The following is a 24,024-nucleotide window of genomic DNA, read 5'->3' on the forward strand; positions in this document are numbered from 1 at the left end:
GCCAACATCTAAAAATGTATTTAATTTATTTTTTAAAGCCAGATTTGCCATTTTAAAATAATTTTTACATTCTTAAGACGAATGTTTCTGTTGAGCACTGGAGAGAATTTAGCAGCAGCAGCAGCAATCACCACAAGAAAGTCTCTTTCAAACTAGGCCAGCCTGTTTTAATCTTTAATATTAGAGTGACTCCAGAAACTGACAGAATAAACAGCCCCTAGCTAGCCAGATATATGTCATAGAAAACTGCACAATCAAGGGTTTTGCAGTTTCTTGGCATCTGCCCTGATTAAGAATCTCATCCTGTGAAACACATCCAGGGAAGTGGTGAGCGTTCCTGACTCAGGGAGAATTTGGGGTACTCAGGCCCAGATCCTCAAAGTATTAAGGAGCCTAGCTCTGAGGATGTGCGGCTCAGCATCTGACTGGACCAAGTCCTTCAGGCCTTTCCAGTGCCACAATGTACAGACACATGCCAGTCCAGGGAGAAACTCCGGAGAAGAACTTCCCAGCTGCACTGAAAACAACAAGAACTTTAACCCTTTATTTAAAATAAATACATTTGCAGTGTCTGTTTGCTTTATTGGTCAATGCTGGTGGCAACCATTTCAGTGATAATTGTAACCCTTAGGTTTCCTGGACCTGCCCTAAACCGCAATGTTTAATCTGGCTAGACATTGGTGCTTAGTTTCTGTATTTAACTCGTTTTCCAATATGTTGAGGTTATATTTTCTAGATAATGTTGAAATTATTTTTTTTGGTGACATGTTTTATGTTATGTGACTAGTTTATGGGTTTTTTTATTTGGTAATTTAGGGTTTTTTTTGTTGCAACACAAACATTTTTGCATGCAAAGCTATAAAAAAGTAATATTAAAACAATTTGTTGTGGTACCACATTATTTCAATATTATAATTACAATTATGCCACATCCACCACTGGTGTATTTTTATCATGCTGTAATGGTAGTTCAATTTGTTTGGCAAATTTTAGTAATAAATATAGGTATATTTGCCTCAAGGAATAATTTAGTTGCAAACAATTGTTTAATTTTGATTTGTGGTGTGTCAGGTAATGTGGCCAGTTGATGGCGGGGCCTAGGTTAAAATTAACAAGTTCATTGAGCAAATCACTGCAATATTAATGTAGGATTGATAGCTATATTGTAACTTCTAATTTGTATAATGTAACTAAATATATATATAGTGTGGTTAATTGAGTTAGAAATTGTTAAACCTAAAATCAAATTGATGTAAATATATAAAAACATCAAGTTTCAGCTAAATAACACGGTGCTGAGCTAATCGTCACGATTATCACCCCAACCAGGAGAGGACCACTCTCCATAGGGCAGGGAGCATCCTATACCCTACCCTGGTTTTGTTGACTATCCATGGGTTCAGGTAGTGGTATTTCAAGTTGATGCAGAAAGCCCACATTTGGCACAACACATTTTGTACGATATCCTGGAATGGAATTTCTGGCACATTTTCAGTTATTATTTAACCGTATTCTTTTGGGATTCTGTTTGGGGGGGTCATGCCCTTCTAACATGTTGTCTATTTGCTGGGGTTCACCCGCCCCTCCCAACAACTATTTGGTTTATAGTAGTATTTTAGGTCTTGCCCTAGCAAACTTCTTTCTGTTCTCAAAGTAAAAAAAAATCATTAAACGTAAAATGGACCCTTTAAGTTAATTTTTTTGCCAAAAAAGAGTTTTAAAGGGCATGATGTAAACAGGCTGTCATACATTTATGGGCCAGCCTGTCATTGATTAAGGAAAGGCAAAAGGACTTAATCCTTACTTTAAAATTCCACACGTCAAAAACAAAAATTTTGTAAAACCAATTCAGCAGGTAAAGCTCTCAGCGTCGGATGTTTCTTTTGGAAATACCAGGGAATCCAATTAAACTCCTCAAATTGATTTTGCAGGACCACTAGCGCTTACACAAATGGCAGGTGATGGTGACTGGCTTTTTCAAGGTGAGTAAAAGTTTTTCCCTTAAAGGGTGATGTAACTTCTAAAGCCCTAGTAGAAGAGATGTTTTTTCACTGGGGGTTTTCATCAAAATTAGCATCCAAACAAAAAAAAAATACCCCCTTTTATGGGTCATGTATTTTACAATTGTTAACATAATTTAACAAAAGTTTCAGAGTGGTTAGAATTGGCCTACGTCAATACAATAAGAATTAAGATAATTGGAAAGTTGGAAACCACAATATGTTCTTTCATATGATATATCAGAGCATGGTTGCTGCCAAAGATGGTTGGCAGTTAAAACCAACTCATCTTATTAACAAGCTCAATTTGTTTGTATGTAAAATGTAAGTCACTGGTAACAAACAACAGGTACCAGGGAAAACGCACATCTTTGCAGGTCTTCAGCAATTCAAGCTCCTCAGAGAAGACCAAAGTTGGAACTGGCTTACAGCAAAATGGGACTGGCGGCACCGTTCCTCATTGGCAGTAGCCTTGATGTCGTGCCCAGTGGTTCGGTGCCGCCAGTCAATTACATGCAGACACTTGATTTCCAGGAGTTCACCCCTATGTGAAGGAAACAGAAAAAAATGAACTTCTGTGCAAAAACTCCAAATGTAAACTCTCACGCTGTAGTAACTGAGGTCTGAAGCCAACAGCAGCAGTCTGCTGTAAGATCACCTGTCGCCATCCTGGAAGCAGCATGAGCTCATCCCCAGACGGCTGTACACGGAGCTGCAAAACCACCTGAAGATTGCAAAGCTGCTCAAGACTTGCAATCTCATCAGAGTCCAGAGAGGAGAACGATGGTCCCGTGGTTAGGCCACTAGCCCGAGGCTTGGATTCGATGCCCTGCTCTGTCATAGATGTCCTATGTGAGCTTGGGCCAGTCACTCAACCACTCTGTGCCTCAGTTTCCCATATACACAATGGGGGTCAATGGCTCTGCCCTGCCTCACAAGGTTGCTGTGAGGATAAATACATTAACTGCTGTGGTGTGAGACAGATACATTCCTAAGATAGATGGGGGAGTTCAATGGCCCATGTTATACAGGAGGTCAGATAAGCTGATCACAGTGGTCCCTTCTGGCCTGGGAATCTATGAGTCTAGAGTTCTGATCTAACACCTAATGAAATCAATGTGAGTCTTTCCATTGACTTGGGGGGTTGTGAATCAAGTCTCAGACTGAGGATAGCAGCTTGGTTACAAGGAGAATATGAGAAAGAGTATTTACAAGTCATCGCTAGAATCAGATTCACTGGCTCTGTGGTTGCAGCTGAACTCACGAAAAATAGCTATCACTGCAAAATAAATCAGGGCTTTTCCTTTCAGATTTTTAAATAAGGGTAAACAGTTATTCACATGAAATATGTATCTTATTTTATGCAGCCATGAAACACCACCCCCAGCCATTATTACCAATGCCCTAATATACTGTTATGTGTTTTTGTAACAATGATCGATAAGGCAGTCGGGTGGGGTGTAGGGAGGAACATATCACCAGGGATCTAATTAGTTTTTATTACTGTAATAACTTACCATGTGGACCTGATGCTATTTAAAAAATGAAAGCTTTATCTCAGAGATAATTATTTCGCCTTTGAAAGCGTGTGTGGATGCACGCACACAAATGGACCAAATGGATGAGCTCCACTGATTAACTCCCTGAATATGCAACCTGGATTTATTTTGGAACGTAACTGTTAGGCAGAGAATTTAACAGGGTGTTGTGTCTGTCTCACTTTAGCAGCATCATAACAAAAGACAAGGAAAAAACGGGTCTCTTTCCCACTGTGCCCCTTAATGCTTTTGCGCAGGCTCTTTTCAACCTCCTGAGCCACACAGCCAGATAACCACAGCATAAAGAGACATAAGCCACAATGCACCGAAGTGTGTTAACTGGAGATGCAGCTGAGGGTTGTGTAGGTGCAGATATCTGGAGCATCGGCATTATCACTTTACCTGAGGGACACATGTTCTAAGACAGGCAGCACGGTTTAATGGCTTGAGCCCTGGCCGGGGAGGTGGTGGTGGTCAGGAGAGCTCGGTCTATTTCCTGCTATGGCACTGACCTGCTGTGTAACCTGGAGTGACTCTCTTCATTCCTGTTTCCCCTCCCACCTTTTATTTGTCTTGTCTAGTTAGAGTGTGAGCGTTCAGGGCAGGAACTGTGTTTCACTAAGGGTATTTCTTCACTGCACAGTCAACCCAAACTGCTGCTGCTCTTCCAATGCCTTCCCATCATCTCCCCCGCCCTGAAGGCCGGGCAAGTTCTCCTGCAATTCACCCAGATGCCTCAGAATCCTAGAGCATCTCAGCCCAAAGAATGGTGGGATAGGCCTCCAGACACCACAGGCGAGTGCCAGTGCAGCGAGGGGATGTTCACATCCGGGCTAGGCAAACCCAGGTGCACGGACCCAAATGTCCAGTGCTCTGCACAATGGGGGTCTCGCTCTCAGCTGGCACTAGCAGAACACACGCAACGAGTGACGATAATAATTGCCAGGTCCCTCAGAACTATAAAAGCCAGGAGCATTTGTCCTAATTACATTTCCGTGAAAGAGATTCGTGAAGGCATTTCTGGGCTGCAGCTCCGGGTGCATCGCAAGCATTAATGCATAAAGTGCCAGGAGATGAGAAGGCAAATGAGTGAGAGATGGAGGTGGGTAAAGCAGTAACACATTCAGCTGCCTCGTCAACCAAACTGCCACACACGTGTTATGGAATTTATTCTGACAGCACCTGACTACCTGCTGATTAAAAGCCAGAGCAGCATGTGACATTTTAAAGCAGGCTCAGCCTTCCCCTCTTCAGCTCCGGAGGGGTCTAAGAGAAAACATCTTTGAGGCAGACAACATGTCTGTTGAAATCAATGGGAAAGGATAGATTCTTTTACCTATGAGATTGGAAAGATCAGACACTATTTGGGTCAGAGGAATCTTTAGTCTCACAGGTGAGCTGGGAGAGATGAGACATCTCTGTACCTGACGGCAAACTGATTCCTGTGGTAGCACAGTGAGCGTCTCTCTCTCTATCAGTCTCGCTCAATGGCTTGTCAAATGCCTCGATGCCCTGTTTTCTAATTGGAAGTGGCTCCCGCCAGGCATACCCAGCATCCTTCATTCCGCCTCCCCGCCACACAGAGACTGCTGGGATTCCAGCTGTGCCAGCAGAAGGACTTTGCTGTTTGATCATTAACGTTTGCTTACAGACTAGCCCATCAGTCAGGCCAAACTGCTGCCAAGCTGAGCGGGCGTTAGAGCTGTGCCACAGGCCAGAGGATTGGACACAGTAAGATGCTAGATGAACCGGTGTCCACATTGCCCGGGAAAATGAGCATCAAAAGGGCATGGTGGGGTTCTCGGTGGTGCAGGAGCTGTAGAAGGGAAAGTGTAAGAGGTGGCAGTAGGGGAACCCAGGAGCCCAACCAATGGAGACAGCCCATTTGCACCCCTCATCTAGGGCAATGGATTTTTTTCTTAAGTAGAAGCAATGAAATGTGTGGTGCAATTTCACAGTTGCTGGTTGTTTTTATTGTTGGAGGCAGGAGCTGGGGCAGTTCAGATCTTACAGTGGTGAGATAGATAGATAGATATATAGATGGGGTGTATGGGGTAGATAGATATATAGATATATAGATGGGGTGTATGAGGATAGATAGATTAGATAGATAGATGGGGTGTATGAGGATAGATAGATAGATAGGGGTGTATGGGGATAGATTTTTTGCTATTTAGTGTTTTTGATACAGCAAAGGAAACTACATCAAGTAAAAGCAGCATCAGAAGCTAGATTAGACGATTGTCTCCATCTATTCCAATTTCTCATAATGGTGCAATGTTGCCTATGGAGGAGGAATTCCTTCTACGCCTATTAAGATACACATACTGAAGCATGAGTTCAAGGCACAGCCATTTACCCAGCTCCCCCTGTGGCTGCCTCTTTGTTCATCCTCTCCGCTCCTTCTCAGAAAAAAAATGCATCTTTTTAACTGGCGCAAAATACTTTAAATGGAAAAAGACCCCATTATGCCTGCCTGCCCTCCCCCCAGGATAAATCCAGCCATGACCATCATGCACCCAATGAGCCCAAGGAATGCCATTCCAGACAATGAGCAGAAAGATTCCTAGCCCTCACCCTGCAAAATAATTTGATGAAAATGTTTTTGTTGGCACTTGGGGGCTTTTGTTGAAAAAAAGAATTTTTCCAACAGGAAATTTTAACCAGGGCCACTTTCTGGGACATCTTAGAGCCTCCTGCTGGTGTCTTTTCATGGCATTCTCTACCCTCCACTCTCTCCTGAATTCCTCCACCTCATGAAAAATCAGTGCAAGTGACACTATATTCCCGCTAACCACCTGGTATGTAACCTCCATCATCATTCAGCCACCACTCCACTGGGCCTAGGGACCCACATGGGCACTGGACTTACCTGCTGTCAGGGTGAGCCTGGCCCATCACCCTGATGATAATGAAAATATCAGATGCTTTTGTAAGGCCGAGCCCCTCGGGGAGTCATCAGTTGTGAGGCTCGACCTGAGGATCCTAAAGCAAGAGAGTCGATTGCCTGAGCTACAAGCTACTGCTATAGCCGTAGGAGGTTTTGTGGGTGGCCTAGCCACCAGCAGCAGCGGCCAGCATGCCGCCCTGTGTGAGTGTGGGTTACACATTCCTCTCAGCTCATTCTCCCTTTCTCTCTTTCTTTTCTCTCATCCCCTCATTCCACTCACCTGTTTCCCTGCACTGGGAACAGATCTGACCACGTGCCTTTGCTTAACTGCAACCTGCTTCCTGTGCACAGACGCCAGCGGGCATGGCTAGGTACGTCAGGAAGATAATCCGCTGGCGATAAATCGCCTGCGTGAAGGGCCTATCAATAGCTACTGACAGGGCCTGATTGGAATATGGATGGGCTCATCCGAAGCAGCCCAACTGGAAATCTGGCTGAGCCGGACTGACATTACAAATCTCTCCTGCTCCAGGTTTAGTTAGCTGAGATTATAGGCCCCTGTTCGGCTAACTGTCCCCACAGGGACCAGACCTGATTTAAGTGAAAATGCTGGGGAGAAAAATGCAGAAAGGTTTTTTTTCTTTACTTTCCCCACAGCTTTTCTACCAGCCATAGAATTTATTAACAAGGAGACACTGCTGGGGAATGGGATGGTTCAGGTGACTGGGGATGGACTCTAGACACCTCTAGGCTGCTGATTCAGACCCGGCTCAGATTAGTAGTGATGAAAAGTTATCACCATGAAGCTAGGATGTTCCTAGCGCACAGGTGGTCATGGCGCAAAAGCTACTGCACTATCTGGCTCCTTTGTTGGCAAGCTCAGCAGAGGCCAAGGATAGAGTGGACCCTGGGGACTGAAGCATCCTTAGCCCTAGATATTGGCCTGCTGGGTTAGCGCTAGGGGGAGAAGCTTGCAGTCCTTCTGCCCATTCTACCCGTTGTGTGCATAAACACAGACCAGCTGCCTCCAGACCAGTGAAGCTGACACCTTTCGCGAGCATTAAAATTCACTCTCTAAAACCAATTAACTAGCAAACCCTGTTCCCAGAGTCAGGTACTTTCCCCTGACGCTGTTTGCTCCTGCAGCACTAAATAAAGGACAACACGATGATTCTCCAGATTCTGTGGTAAAAAAGGAACTTGCAGCCCAGTGCACCTTTGAAGGAGCTGAGTGAGAAAAGGGCCCTCAGAGTGTTTTCCCCCCATGCCCTTAGGAAGGGCCAGTCAGTGGCTTCTAATTAACAAGCCACCTGGCGCAGCCAGTGTCCTGTTTTCAGTGCAGTGGGGCTGCTTCACACAGAAAGGCTGCAAAGAAGAATAAAAGGTAGTTAATCAGCTCAGCAATTAATCCCAGAGCCGCATGGAGCAAGGGAGCAGCTGAAGTCCAAGCAGCACTGTTACTGCTGTTTGAAACAGCACATGAAAGAGAGCAGATGTTGAAAAGCTGACAGGAGAGCTTGGTCCTCCTGGTTTGATTTTTTCTCCTTTAATGTTTCTTTTAGTGAAATTAGCGTTGCTGGATGCGAGAGGTGTGACAGAACTGGAACAGACGGGGTGAGTGCAAGCAGGTGCTGGACTACCTCTCCCCACCGCTTAGGGCACTAGCCTAGGATTGCGGGGATCTGGGTTCAAGTCCTTCTGACTCCTCAGGTGAGTCACATAGACCCACAGCCACAAGAGTATTTAGGCTCCTCACTTCCAGTCACCTAAATACCTTTGTGCAGCTGTGCTTCAGTCCCCCATCCACACAGCGGGGCTAACAGCACTGTCCTGCCTTCCAGGGGTGTTGTGGGGGTAGTCCGCTGCTGGGGTAATGGGGAGGTCATACAGAGGAGTGAGCAAGTTACCTTTGCCCACTTTTACTTTTCTCGACAGAGTTTACACAGAACAAAGACAGGCTGGGTTGGTGTGGGGAGCGGGGGTGGTTTGTTTTTGAAATCAAGCAAAAAATGTATTTTAATTGGAACACAGGGAGTGTTCAGGAGCAGGAGATGTTCGGGGGCAGCCTCAGACATCCCCCGGCCAGCGAAGTGAGTGGTAATTAAAGGAGCAGCAGGAGCGTGACCCCTGCCTTCACTTGTCCCGACACCAATTTGCCTCCATCACCCGAACTACATGGCAACTCAGTCTGGGCTATCAAAGCCTCTTCCTTCCCACTTCCCTTTCCCGCACTGGCAGAGAGCCGCGCCAGCCCCTGCTCTCATGCATGTAATTCTCAGCGTCAGTCAGAGAAGGAGGCAGCTCTGCTCCTTTCTGGCTCATGGCGGGGAGGCTGGGAAGTGGCTCTGGCAGCACTGGTGTTTGGAGCTCGCAGGCCGGTCAGTTTCCCACGGAAACAGGGAATCTGAGCTCCTGTCTTGCAAGCTGATCTCCAGTCACGATTTAACAAGGACCGAGTGGGAAATGAAGCAGAGTGGGGAAGAGTTGGCTAGTGGTGTGCAAGGGTGGGGGTGGGGGGGCTCTGTCCTCACCCTTGTGCAGACGTTTGCTCCCATTCCACAAAACCTCCACAGGACAAGCAGGAAATCCCGCCAGGAATGATGCTGAGACAACCCGGAAACCTGACATGGTGGGAGGGCCTTGTGGTTACAGATTTGGACTAGAGCCCAGAAGACCGGCATTCCACCCCTGGCTCTGCCGCAGGCTCCTTGTGTGACCTGGGCTTCCCAGTCCAGTTCATCTCTCTGGGCCTCAGTTCCTCACGTGTAACACGGGAGTCCTGGTCCTTCCTTCCTCTGTCTCTCTTGGCTATTTAAAATGTTAACTCCTCTGGGCAGGCGCTGCCTCTCAACCTGGGGAGAGATGGGGTGACCCTGTCACTACATAACAGGAGATTTAGATTCTTGAGACCTTCCCTTTGATACGTCATTTAGGCCCAGACTTTCCATTGATTTCAGCGGGAGTTAGGTACCCAAATATCTTTGAGGATCTGGCCTTAGGTCACAATCCAGAGAAGTACACAAGGGCATGCTTAACTCTGGGCACATGAGCAACCTCCCCAAAGTCAATGGGACAACGTACCTCCTGAAAGTCAAGAATATGCTTCAGTGCTTTGCGGGATCGGAGTCTTCAGCGCTTTGTGACTCAGTTTCCCCCATTCTGTGCAATGGGAAAAACGAGACTTACCACCCTTGGTAGAGCACTTTGAGATCTTCAGAGGAAAGCCGCCATATAGGGTCTGGTATTGTCTCCTCCACCCACTCCATGAACCTTGTAAATGTCACCTCCACTCTGCAGCTGAGCTTCACAAGACAGGGCGTATGATACAGCCAGAGATTCTTGACTGCCCACCATGGTCTGCATCCGCTTCCACCCTGGAAAGCCATTGACAGCCCCGGTCTGCCCACTGCCAAGGTGGTGAAAATGAGGGACTGGGTGAAGCCAAGGTGATGTGTGAGGTGGCCTTGCATGGCCCTGCCAATGCACATGACTACAGTCCCTGGAGCAGCTCTGTGATTCAGGTCCTGTGCTCTGGATACAGCTCTGTCAAGGCACCTGTTCTGATCTGCAGCATCCCTTGGATTTGTCAAGGAACTCTGATACAGTCCTTCACTCACCCACCCACCCTCTTTAACCTAGCACAGGCCCATGGTCTAAAGAGACGTGATTTGGGAGAGACCACAACATAGTTCAGAGACAAGTCTTCCATCCACATGTCCTTCGCTGTGAGCTATTAGTTGCGCTAAGCTCTGTCCATGGTGCTAGGAGAGCAGTTTCAGATTTGTAGAAGAGACCACTGGGATCATCCAGTCTGTCCTCCTGCATATCACAGGCCACAGGACTTCCCTGAAGCAATTCCTGCTTCGAGTCCAATAGCTGTGAGAGAGACACCAGGCTTTCCAATGGTTAATTGCCCTCACAGTTCAAAATGTCTATCTTATGTTGAGACTGAATTTGTGAAGCCTGTGGCAGCCAACACTCCATCTCCTCCATTTACCTTCTCTGTGTTTTAAATGTTTATAAGCCCCCTGTCACCCTGGAATTTATGTTCACCGTCACCACCTCCTTCCCAGGTGGCTTTGCAAGAGAAGAAAGGCAGAGTAGTCTAATGCCTAGAGCACTGGCCTCAGGAGACGGGTTGTTCTATTCCTAGTTCTGCAAGTGACCTGCTGTATGACCGTGGATAGATCAATTCCCCTCTCTGGTACTCTTTTACCTCCTACTTGTTGTGTGTCTTGTCTATTTAGCTTATAGTCTTGTTATAGCAGTGTTGGTCCCAGGATATCAGAAATTGGTCCAATAAAAGATATAACCTCACCCACCTTGTCTCTCTATTTAGATAATAAGCTCTTTGGAGCACGGACTCTGTGAATGCACAGAACTTAGTACAGTGGGGCTCTGGTCATTGCTGGATTCTCTGGGAGCACTGTAATTTAAATAACAAGAGGCCCTGAGGCAAATTACCTCTGTCCAAACAGGTGAAAACCCCGTCAGTAACTTCACATCACTCCTGTGCTGTAGGTAAGGAATATTATTTATCCCCATTTTACAGATGGAGAACTGAGGCCCCCAGAAAGGCTAGGTGACTTGCCCAAGGTCACACAGGAAGTCTGTGGCACAGCAGTGAATTAAATCCAAGTGTTCCAAGTCCCAGGTTGGCACCTTAACCACTAGGCTATGCTTTCTACCAAAGCAAAATATCAACCTCTCTGAAGAATGTAGACAGACAAACTAGAAGATGCAACTTAAGATAAAAAGTGAATTTCATTATGCAGCCTCACATGCTAGGGAGACACAGAGCTCCTCTCGTTATGTTCTGCAATAAAATATATTAATAATGATGAATTGTTTGAAATGGCTTGGATTTATGCCCAGAGAGCTTCAGAGAGCCCATTAAGCCTTGGATTTAAAACCAAAGCCACTGTAACATAAACTGGAGAGAGCTGCACAGGATAGCTTTGCCTGGCACAGAGAATCGAGAAAAGGGTTTGCCAATAAAAACCTAATCTCCTTTAATGACTAGCTTGGTTGTGTTTGTGGGGCAATTGTTTTCAACTAGGGCTGTAGGGTAAACTCCCACTGTCAGGCAGCACAGAACTCCATGTGGGTGGAGGTTGTTATGTAGGATAATGAGAAACAGAAACAATTGATTTGAGGTTGCCCTACAGGCTAATGACTGAATAATGGCTAATCCGAGCAACCAGAAACTGACGGCTCAACATCCATCAGCACTGAGATTGCAGCATCCTGCGGAGAAAAGCAACCAACGGCCAATGGACCATGTAGGTGAATCCGAACACATCAAAGCAAGGAAGTAAGACCCAAAGGAGACACTTTCTGGTCCCCTCCTACACTCCCAGGACCTGTCCAAATTCATATGACTAGAATGGGTTCAGCTACACGGAAAATGTTGCCACAGCAAAGATCATCATGAACGAGGTTCAACACTGATGCAGCAGCTTTCAAACATGGTGTGTAACAAACATGCAACAAGCCCTTGTCATCTCCTGTTTACTAAAGGATGGAGAAGTCAAGAGATTCATCCAAAATTCACCCTAGAGCAGTAGCAGCACTGGGAAGAGAACCCAGGAGACCTGCCTTCCAGCCGTATTGTAATTGCTAGATAACGACCACTTTCCCACTCATCTGTTTATCTAGGTGTTTATAACTAAAGCTGGTTGGGAATTTTTCAGTGAAACCATTTTTCATAGGAAAACATCAGTTCATTGAAACTGAAATTTTCTTGTAGAAATGTATAAGTTTTGATTAAAGTTTCTCAGGTCCAGGATGGAATTTTTGATCAAAACCCAGAAGTGAGAGCCAGCCAGCCAGCCAGACAACCACTTTCCAGCTGATAATGTTGACCATTAAGCCAAAGGACCTATTGCTAAATAAAGGCCTCTTGTCAAGGGACCCAAAACCCTAGCACATTTTAAGATGAATTTGTAATAATAATAATAAATTGTGTAACCTTTATTAAGAATGGAACAACTTAGCAAGTAAGACTGGACAGTTTAGTTGCTTAATCTTTAGCATAACATCCTGTTTATCAGAACCAGTGTTCTAACCGCAAACTGCATGAACCGCTCTAGTATGGAAAGTTTGGATATTTGAACATGTGCTTGGAAATTTGCACCATGTACCAGACAAACAGGGGTATGTGTAATTGTCACTTGTCTGACAAAAGGGAAGTTATAGATTGCCTGTAGTGCAGCCAATAAAAAAGAAGAGAAATATGACCAGACTGGGACCAGACTGTCATTTGTGCCATTGGCTGCAAGCTTCGGTTCCATGAGTACTGAGTACTGTATCTCTCTCCTTGTTATGCACGATTCTTAAATAATAAGGGCAACTTTATTAATTAAGCAATCAAGCTTGTCTACTCTTGTCTTACTATTTTATTGTTACTGGCTAAGACTGGACCCACTCATCAATGTATATATAAATGGTGGCACCAAAGATGTAATTATATAGGCCCTTGTGACTGCATAGAATCCTAGCAAAGTCCATGATGAAGCGCACACCATCATGGCAGATCTGATTGCAGGATTGGGGCCTACATTTTCAGTAACTCCATTGATGGCAATGGATGAAGGTTATAATCCCAGTGCAATGGCCCACATCACCAAATCCCTGCTCTCAGTTATACTGGTGTAAATCTGGAGTAACTACACCTCTTGAGCTCTTGAATCCAAATTATTCGGAGTGGAGCCATCAAACCTCATGCTTCAGGCCATCAGCTCGGGTCAGGTAGAAATCACCACTGTTAAGAGCTACATGCACAAAGCTGCTAAAGGAAGACTTTTGCGGAGCAGAGCATCAAGTTTTATTGGTCCTATATAGCCCAGGAGCAATGCTACCTGTTTTTGAGTGCTATCGATTGCCACCTTATCTATTAACCAACTACGTATGTATATTACAGGCAGAGCTGGTGTCTGATACCATTATAAGACCCCGTTTTCAGTTGCTTGTAATTTTGTCAAATTTTAAGTATTCACACTGAAATTTTCCACTCCAGGCATCTACCTCAGTCTGAATTATTTTGGCAAGTTTCAGCTAAAACAGTTCATCCATTTCCAAGGAAATGATTAAGGGAAAATATGTTCTTTCCAAGTTAAAAAAAAATCTCACAATTGTTTCATTGAGAAACTCTAGCACCTTCTTGCTTTGGCACAAGAAGTTGAACACTGGAGGTGAGAGGAGGGGAGCTTGTTCGGATGGCGAGGATGTGTGTCCAGTTTTGTCCATGTTATCACAGCCTCTGAAGTTACAGTTCACCTATGCTCAATAGAGGCTTTTTTAGCACAGCTGGTCAGGAATTATCTGATGATGCATTTTTTCTTTTCATCAGAAATGCTATTTAATCAAAAATAAAACTATTAATAGGAAAGGGCCCATTTCCACAAACTTTTTGTGACACACATTTTTTTTTAGAAAAAAATAATTTCCAAATGACTGAAATGTTTCATTTCAACATTTTCAGAATGAAAAACATTGGATTTTTCCAGTTCAAAATGAAATTAGATTTCAATTTTAAATTTAAGCTGATTCTAGTAAAAAAATTAAAAGCGATCAAAATTTACATGAAATTTTTCAAAATTATAAAAACAAAATGTTTCCATTGACCAAAACTGAACATTTTTTGGTGTGTGTGTGTGGGGGGGGGCGCTAGGGATTTTCAGTTTGCAAAAATTGTTGAGATTTCAAACTTTTTCATCTCGATTTGGGATGGGAAAATGTTCATGGGACAGGAAAACCAGTTCCCACCCACCTCTACTTCTTAGAGTTTGGCATTTCAAGTCTCTGATTATTCCTTCTGTACTGGCCATGCTCAATCCCTTCACAGCTCCTACCTATAGAACCTTGCGCAACTGGCCACCTGCACTGGGGTGAGGATCATCTGCCTCTGAATTATCGAAGTTTAGGCCACTTCTGATGCCGACCTTGATGGACAAATTGATTTCAATTGCTGTGAAATATTCTGATGCTTCTACCGCAGCTGATCCAGCACATCACAATGGAGATTTCAGGCCTCTCTGCTATGCAAATCCATTGCAGCAACTCATTAAGCAATCTTAGTGGCATAAGCATGTCACGTGTGCGTATGAGTATATAAACATATAACCTTCCAAGGAGAACCAGAAAAAGAAATAGGATTTTGCCCAATTGGAACAGGAGTGATATTACCTAATTTTGTACATTAAATAGTGATTAGTTAATACAGTGATGATTATCACCTAACTTGGATGAACTCAAGGGAAAAATTCTCATTAAGTTGTCTGAGTGGACATGGAGGTTTGTTGCCAATGAGCACTCCTATTTCTGTATTGTATTTTTATGATTTTTGAAGCAGAGCCTGGCACACAAATGTCAAGAAGTGGGGGTGGCTGTTACCTGATTTATTATGCTATCTTGACTAGCTGAGGAGCCATTGTAAGTCGGGGCGAGATCAATACATCAGCTGGCAGTTGTGAGTTTTCTGCATATCAAGTCATCCTTTCACCATTTCGAGGTGCGGCGTGCGCATATGGTTTCATGGTGGCTCCTTTCCACCTCCTCAGCATCAATTCACAAGTTGTTTATTGCTCTCGGCTCAGGGCAGTTGCCAGAAAAATCAAGCTCCAGCACTTGCTGTCAAAAGGAAGACACGGAAGAGGGAATTAGCGGAAAGCTCCCCTTGCTGCAGCCAGCTCAGGTTTATGACTCTGCAGCAGAAACGCAGGTGAAATGCAGAGCGTAAACAAACCATCTTCCCCCCACTCCCTGGAGAAACCGACATGAGCTCTTGACTAAGGCAGCTGGTCACCTGGTGGATGATTTAAAGCAAGAAAGTCAGTTTTGACATCAGCAATCATGACCTTACAACTTGATTATGGCCCTCTTCTAATAGACGCCCATTCCTCCTCTCTGAAAAGGAAGGAAGCTAAGCACAGGCCTGGGCATCAGGACTCCTGAGCTCTATTGTAGGCACTGCTACACCCTATAGCAAGATCCTGAATATTACTGTGCCTCATTTTCCATATCTATAAATTAGGGGAACTGTGATGCTAACCCTACTATACTGAAAGGATTTTGCGCGCCTCATATGGGAGGTGTGATGGGTCGATGAAGTATTAGCAAGCTCTCACCATGCCCCTCCTGAGGAATGAAGATGTCAGCAGCATTGGGGTTTGGCATAGCCCCAAGTAGCTGGGGTGCAGGGCTGTGTGTGCCTGGAGAAATGGAATCTGCTACTTTGTTCCATCCAATTCAAAGAGGGGGGCTGGGAAGAAGATTTGGTCTCTTGCTGTGATGCGTCTTCCCTTTGGGAAAACATGTGGTGATAGAAAAAGAAAAGCAGATGGGGGGGGAGTGTTTTATATATAAATATTCAGAAAACTCAGAAGGTATAGATCTTTTTTGCCAGAGTTTTCCCTTCTCTGTGACATGAATGTGCGGAGCTACCTTTTATTCTTAAACACCAAGCACAAATTAACATGTCAGCGAAAAGAAATGAAGAGGAAAAAGGGGAAAAAATATGTGCGACGTAAGAAACTTCAATAAGGGAAGCGAGCTAAGAGATGTCAGCCTCTCATTTATTTTAAAAGACCCTAGCACTGAGAGGAAAGATTCCCTTTGCAGGCAGTGCCCTGGGGCAGGATGAGGGGTTGAGGAGTTGTTACATTATTCATCTTTTTATGGCCATTCTGGAACAGTTCAGAATCTCCCTCACAGTCGGCTGCAAAACCTGATTTCCCTGCTAGGGGGCGCACAGGTGGCCTTAGGATCCAGGTGAATAAACTTGGTGACGTTCTGGCGGCATGTCTGGCTATAGAGAGAAAGCCTTAGCGATGCACCTGGCCTCAAAAGACAATCCAGTAGCTACTACATCCATTTCCTCAACAGCAGCCCCTGCACAGCCTTGGAAACTGCTTTAGTGGGAGAAGGGAGGGCCATTGGTCAGGACACTCTATCACCAACGCTTTCAACAGTGACTGGAGATCACTGGCACACAAGAACCCAAATGCAAAATATTCAAGAGGGTTGGAAAAACGAGGCGTGAGAATAGGCATAGGCATCCCAGCTCTGACACTGATTCATATGGCCTTGGGCCTGTCACTAAACCAACAAATGCTTACCATGGGCGTGATGCTGAGTTCTCTGGCCCTTAAGCACCTCTTCCAAGCATATGCTTAAGTGCTTTGCTGTATAAGGGCCTGATTTAGGGTGCCCAGATAGAATCCAATTTTCAGAGAGTGCTGGGCTCCTGCAGCTCCCATTGACTTCACTTTCTCATGTAGCACCTCACAGAATCAGGCCCAGGATGTCTCAAGTTGGACAGCCAAAAAATGGCAGCAGCCGAACTTCCAGGAGTATGGCCGGGTTTTACTAGCTACCGGAAGACAAGTGCTAACAGCCCCCTTCAGGTAGTCACGTAGGCATGTGCCTAACTTGACTTTAGAGAGACAGCCAGGCTTGGAAACCAAATGCAGAGCATTCAGGCTCTGGCCCCCAGAGAGTGACACAGACTCCTGCACTGTCTGTTCGTTCTTGGCAGAAAGGTTTCTGTTGGAATTAGGTCATTTGAGTGGTTGTGGCTGATGAACTCTCTCCCAGTGACTTCCCTGCAGAGGTTCATAGATTCTCATTTGATTCCAATATCCTTTACCAGGGAGCTAACTGTGACAAATGGCCGGAATCACGAGCATCCCTCCAACAGCTGCCATCCCCGGCCTCCAGCCCCAGTTAGTGTCTGCTGACCAGAACCAACAGCTGAGAGAAGGGTCTGATGACATTTGTGGGGAAAAGGAGGAACAATGCTCTTACCCTTGAAATCTCCTCAAAGGAAAGGGGCCACATGCCAAACCTCCTGCAAAGGGGAACACTCAGGGTGGAAGATCACTCACAGCCACCTGATTCTGCAGCCGCAGAGAGGAAGGTACCTTACTCCTCTGTGGGCAGAGTTGCCACTCATCAGCTGTCCAATCTTGAAGGTGCTGACTGCCCTCAATGCCATGGTGGGGTGCAAACTCAGGAATGCCAGTGCTAAAAGCATGAGCTTCTCCCCTTTTAGCTAAAGGAGTAACTCCGTTAGCTGGTGGCGGTAGCAGACTTTTAACCGCTTATGTGGAGCAGCCACTAGAGGGAGACAAAGATCAACACTCCTAATGTAGGTTCCATTGAGAGGTTTGCTCCTTCACCCCCCCATCCCCACTGCTGTGTGATGAACACGGTTGTCAGGATTTGGGGGCAGAAAAGTTAGAAAATTGGAGGGGAAGTGCCAAGAATGAAGATTCGTGCTAACAGCAGCAGCTCAGCAATCTGCCCGTCTGCTATCAACATCCCGCCTACCAGAAGCAATAGCCAGGGACCTCTGAGCTTGTCAGTTTGCAACAAAGGGCACCACCAACATGGCAAAGGATAACTCCACACAAGGAGGTGGAATATGTGTCAGTGAAGGGAACTGATGATAGCTCTGCTTCCCTAGTTTGTTCAACCCAGCCTCTGCTCCGGATATAGTTACTTGTTGCTAGTGGGTTTTGAGAAATATTTAATCAGGCAGCATGGCAAGAGGCTGTGTGGGGGGGAGAAGGAGTGCAGCTAAATGCACTGAGGTCTAGGGTAGAATTTTGCTCGGGATCTTCAAGCTAATGTATGAAATGTCACTGCAGAGCAGCCAGACGCTTGGAGTCTGAAAGGTCCCACTCAGAGGAACCTCAGCACAGCAAACCACTGAACCTGCCTGGGAAGGACACACAGAGCTGAGTCAGCGATGACAGAGCTCCAACCTGCGCTGATGCCCACTGATTTCATCCTGCCATGGAGACGGGGCTTGGACAGATTCTCGCCTGGTGTCAAGTGGTGTAGCTCCATTGACTTCAATGGAGCTGCATCTATTGGTACCAGCTGAGGAGCTGGCCCTAAGAGAAAGCTTTGTGGGGAAACTTGCAGCACTTTGCATCAAATCTTGGAAGCAGAGACTGGAAGTGAGACAAAAGGAGAGGAAATAAAACCCCTCTCTAGGGTATCTAGATGTCCTGATTTTATAGGGACAGTCCTGATTTTTGAGTCTTTTTCTTATATAGGCTCCTATTACCCCGCCCCCCCACACAACTCCCTGTCGTGATTTTTCACATTTGCTGTCTGTTCAGAACAAGCCCAAGCACAAGGAGCAACAACATGGGCTGGCAGATGAGGCACTACATTAGGGGTCTGAATGCTCATTGCTGCTCTGCCACTGCCCTGCTGGCTGACCTTGGATAACCCATTTCCCCTCTCCGTGCCTCAGTTTCCCCTCCCACTCTTGCTCTGTCTCATTGGGCCAATGACTGCCTTGCTGTGTGTCTGTGTAGCACCTAGCACTGTGGTGGTGGAGGGGGTCTGAGCTCAGTGGGGGCCTTGATATGCTACTGTAATATAACTAAGAATGCTACCGCCCATAGGAACAACTGCAGTACAGCCTGGTGGCTCCCCCGTTCCCTCCACGACACGGGCTGACTCCTCTTTTTTGGTTGGAAATGCTGCCTGTTTGTGCAGAGGTGACAAGAGAAACTATGATGGAGAACGGCCATTAAAGGGTCACCGTGCCCTTCTGCAGCGCCCGGGAGTTAAATGCACCTCCTGTCGTCACCAATGCGCTGCTTCCCAGGCTTCCCATCCTTCATCTTCACCCGTGCCTGATCAGCTAGGTTACAATCATTCTCCAGACGCCCTTCGGGAAAGGGGACCTCTCTCCCAGACTTGGGCCTCTGTCTCGCTGCTACTCGCAGCATGGAGCTGTTCTGTGTCCTGGAGCCCTGTTCTGCACTGTCCAGCAGAAAAACAATTATTTAATTAAGGCAATTACCCTTGCGTGGCCAAAGAAACAATTGCTACTCATGTGCTGATTTGGGGGCACTGAAGTAAGCCAGAGACTAATGGCCGGGGGTTGTTAGAATCAAGCAGCACGCAGGAGAGTGTTGGTTCAGCCTCCCTCTTCAGCCAGCACATCTCAGGCCTGACCAGCAGGCTCCCTGCTATTCCATTAGGGGCTCTCATGCTCATTCTCCTGACCTGCAATCCCCGCCTACGTCCCCCCAATAGTCTAACTCTGGGCTCCCCACACTGCTAGGAGTCACTGTCATAACCTTCAACATCTCTGCCTTTCCAGATCCCCTTGCACGGATCTGCTGATGCCCCTAAATCTTGACCTGCAAGAAGTACTGCGGTTCCAGCGGTGTGCTCTTGGCTCTGCCAATGAACCTCAACAGCTGACCTCCTGCTGTTCTAGTCCTGGTCTTCTCCCCACAGCTCTGCTGCCTCATTCGTCTTAATAAATCCAGCTGTTGCTATTTTTCTAACTCACTTCTGGATTAAAACATTTTGTTTTCCTGAACACAGTGAACTAAACTGACTTGTCAAGGCTTAAACTGCAGCACTCTGGTCCTTCCTTTCTCCTTCCCCAGGAGATCAGAGCGCCGGCATTACTGCTCGGTATTTTTTTTAAAATAATGAACTTTACAGTCTGATCACACTGGGTGAAATTCACCGCTGTCAGCACGAGCCCTGTTCACCCCATAAATAGTCTTTGTGCTGACTGCTCTGCCCAGGGGTCAATTTCACTCCTGGCATTATTGAAGAGATGCTATTAGAACGTCACCTTTCCTGTCCTTTAATTTGCAGGGAGAACTAACGGGGGGAAATCGGCTGGTGCTGAGTGACAGGGCCCTAACGTTGGCTGGATCCAGAGAGAAACATCAAACAATGCCACGGAAGTTGCCAGATATTAAGTCCAAGTCCCCAAAATGTATCAGAGCTTGTCAGTTTTCAGGTTATTTATGGCCTTGTATGCAGAACAGGCTGACTGCCTCCACAGGCCTCCCCATCAGCCGTCCGGCAAAGGAGCTGACATGGAAAGCTTTATAAATAACACATGGAAACAGAAAATCAGATAAATAATATAAGGTGGGGGTGGGGGAAGAGAGAAGAAAGTGCCGTTTGAATAATTCAGCTGAGCTGCCACCAGTCATGTATTATTGAGATAGGGATGAGGCCAGGGCAGCAAGTCCAGAGGACGATACATCTGGAGGTGATGAACTTCAGTAATCTCTGACCTCAAATCCACTTGGCCCTGGGGTGTCACTGGCAATTGGCCCCGCTTGTTTGAACTAGTCTCAAGGTCAGCACGGCCATGTTTTGGAGGCAGAAGGTCTGTCTTCTGTTGCCGGTGGAAAGTCAGCCTCTTGTGGGTCTCTTTTATTTATGATACCTGCTCTGTGGCATGTCAACCTTGCCCTGCAGGAGAATATCTGATGCTGAATACCTCTCCCACCTTGTGCCGTGATGTGAGGAGCACAGCTGGAGACTCAGCTTGCAAACAACTACCCGAGCCCTTTGTTTTCGGTCAAAGGCAAAGTCTGGGGGTTAGCTTAGCAACTCTGCAATGGCTGCAAAGGGCCAAGTTTTCCAAAGAGCTCAGCACCTAAAAAACTATAGTTCCTTTCCTCCTACAGGACTGCAGTGAGCGTTCCCAACTAGATGTGCATAGACGTCACACACACATTAAATCTCTCTTGCTCCTTTTTCCCTCCGACTGTAAAGAGGCGTAGTATCAATGCACCACTGAAGCTGAGGAAATAACTTGTCAACAGAAAATTCGAAAAGGTCACATGCTTAACCTTAACGCTGCTTTCTCATTCCTCTGCTTGAAAATAACGTATTTATATATATCATGTGCGTGTGTGTCATTGCCCTCTGCTGGATGGACGCAGACCTACCCAGCTATGTGTCATAGGTCTTGTACCACTAACAGCAATCCTCCTTTAGCTCCAGTGGAAGACCATGTGCTTTTGAAGATGGACGTTCTGAGCTCTCCCACCATTCCTATGATGTTGTACTTGGCTATGGCACAGCAAACAGCGAACTGTGATGTCCACAGTGTTGGCATAGAAAAAAAGCCCCTTCCCTCCCAATCCCACACCTTCCTCAATCGACCCCTGGGGATTGCTTTACAGTGGTGACATTTCATCGTCTTTTGTCATGAAAAACGGTTCTGCAGCAGAAAAGACAAAATTCCCGAGTGGACCAAACTTGTGGAGTTCTCATGAAAAAGTATTTGTTATAAATCAATAAGAATATCATCAGGCAAATAAGAATAGTCAAGAAAATGAATAGTTCTGAGTGCCTCTAGGCGCAGGGGCATACTACCAGGTTTAACTTCTCAGGCCCATCAGAGCCTCCCAGTCCCTTGCTGCGGAAGTGAACTGGTTGTATTAATCTATCAAACCATGCTGCCACAAGAGATCCATCACAATATTCCAAGAGCACGTTATACGCATGTTTAAGCACAATGTATGCACATCAAAGTGGCAACAATGTACCTAGATACCACTGTGATGGGTGTGTTAGAAATGCTTTGATCGACAGCGAGGTAATGTGGCCCTGCAGATAAATGCCACATGTGCTCACATTCTATTAAAATCTGTGTCACCGCCTTATGCAATAACCCAGCCCTGCAGCACTTCTCCAATGGCCTTTCTACAATGATTATTATCCCTTACAACCCTGCTGCAAGTGCAGTAGTAATACCCCTCTTAGACCAAATGGGGAAAATGAGGCACGGAGCAGCTCAATCAGCAAGTCCGGGCAACGTCTGGGAATAGAGCCCAGAAAGGAGACATAATTGGGAGTTCACGCCCCAAGGATAAAAACTAAAATGGTTAAATGAGATTATTGTTAATCACCTAGGCAAGAATTGCTCATAATTTGCATATGCATAAAACCTCTTTTTCCGTCACCATATAGCTAAAAAGAATGCCAAAAAGTTAGCAAGCAACGGCTTTCCTGTGCAATGTGTCCCTTTGCACCGTGTGAATGGATCCAGACATGGGTCTGAACTAAAAATAACTTGCTAGGAGATTGAAGGTCAAATAGGGCCAACTGCCTATTATCCCAAGAAATCCAAACCACATGCTTTCCCCCTGAATGTTAAACTGTACATTTGTTTACCTTGTAAACCAAATATGTTATGGCTAATCTATTCCCCCCATCCATATGTGTTTCGCCCTCCATTGAAAGCTGCACATTTGCTTGCCTTGTGATCAGATGTGCATCTCGCCATATGTGGCTAGTAACTCTTGTCTTGTTAAAAACCCCGAATGCCATGAAATGCTGATGTACAATCAAAGAGTGTAGGAAGCACGCCCACCAAATCTGTAAGATTACAGGGGAGGTTGTTGGTTTGCATTGGAAATAATTGTGGCACTCTAGCAGAAATAAGAATTATAAGGAAGAAGGAATGTTGAAAGATATAAAGGAGGGCATAACTTTGGATTATTAAAAAAAATGCTTAAAAAGGGGGAAATTCTGATGACTATGGGTTAATATTAAAATACAATCATTGAAATGAATCAAACATAAAAAGCCTCCAACAAGAAACGGATTGACAATACTTGTTACACACCACCACTGATGGCAGCAGCAGAAAAACTGAGACAGCTGAAATCTGACCATTCTGTTGGCAAATATCCAATAGAAATCCAAGGAGTCCCCTCCCAGGAGCACTGAAATCAGGATAAATAGGTAGATAGATAGATAGATAACACCGGAGGTTACCATCTGAACCCCAGAGTTGGCTGAACTCACGAGGAAGCTGCAGAACCCCCTGTGCAAGGAATGCCCAGACCGACTGCATGGAAAGAATTCTCCCAACATTCTCAGGCTAAGAGAATAAGAAGAAGTGGTGATATTTCATTTCAAAGATTGCATTTCCCCTTCTGTTCCTTAACACAAATAACTGAAGTCTATCTTGAGAACGTCTACACTCTGCAGTGAGACATCAAGTAAGTAGATTTTCACTAATTCATAAGCTCCTTTATAAGTTCAAACAAGTCGGCCTGAGAGTGATTTCAAACATTAACTTTAAGCAATTGCTGTTGATATTCTAAACTTGTCCCTTTTGGGTCAATCCATCCAAATAGCAGGGACCATACTCTTAAAAGTGCCTCAAAGACAAATGGATCCTTGGGCGTGTGATAAATGTGTTAGGTACTAAAGAACTGATGATCAGAAGTAAATGCAATAAGAAATCTTGATGATCTGCAGTGTTCCTTGGAATAACTGCTGAGTCTCAACTTTAGTTTGTGATAATTGCTTGCAAGGCTGTATTGTGTGTGCAGTACACACCTAGAACTCTGGTTGTGTCTACACTGGAGGGGTGAAACTGTTGATTGTCTACTCATGTGGTTCTGGGTGAATTAATAAATTGTTGATTATTTAAGAATAACCAAGTGTCCTGATTTGGAAAAAAACAACTCTTCAGCTTAAAATTTGACCTGCAGAGAACCCAATATTGAATGAGTTAACTCACACTCCCTTTACTCAATAAAAAGGGCTATACTGGCTAAAATACTTATCCAATTAGCAAATCTAGTTTGTTAGATTTCAGCTTTAAAATTTAACTGGCATCTCTGGGAAAGTCATAAAAATGCTCCCCTTTCACACTTACAGTTGTCTTCCAATCCTTTGCTCTAACCACTATACTATGCTACCTAAACACAGCCCCCTGGCATGTGAGGCACGCACACATTTATCACGCCTATTATATATAAAGCATCTTTTAATTTTGTAAGTAAGACTA

General features: G+C 45.4%; 1 long non-coding RNA gene across 2 annotated transcripts in view; it reads left to right on the top strand.

Moving 5' to 3' along the window:
* Positions 1 to 1,531: 1,531 nt before the first annotated feature.
* LOC123355342 overlaps positions 1,532 to 24,024 on the top strand; it is a 64,120-nt gene continuing 41,627 nt past the window's right edge. For both annotated transcript variants that reach the window (XR_006575072.1, XR_006575071.1), the window contains exons 1-3: positions 1,532 to 1,653; positions 1,932 to 1,982; positions 7,991 to 8,138. This is a non-coding gene — a long non-coding RNA (uncharacterized LOC123355342). The remainder of the gene's footprint in view (positions 1,654 to 1,931; positions 1,983 to 7,990; positions 8,139 to 24,024) is intronic.

Source organism: Mauremys mutica, chromosome 23 (assembly GCF_020497125.1).
Source record: "Mauremys mutica isolate MM-2020 ecotype Southern chromosome 23, ASM2049712v1, whole genome shotgun sequence".
In the NCBI taxonomy this organism is placed as follows: Eukaryota; Metazoa; Chordata; order Testudines; family Geoemydidae; genus Mauremys; species Mauremys mutica.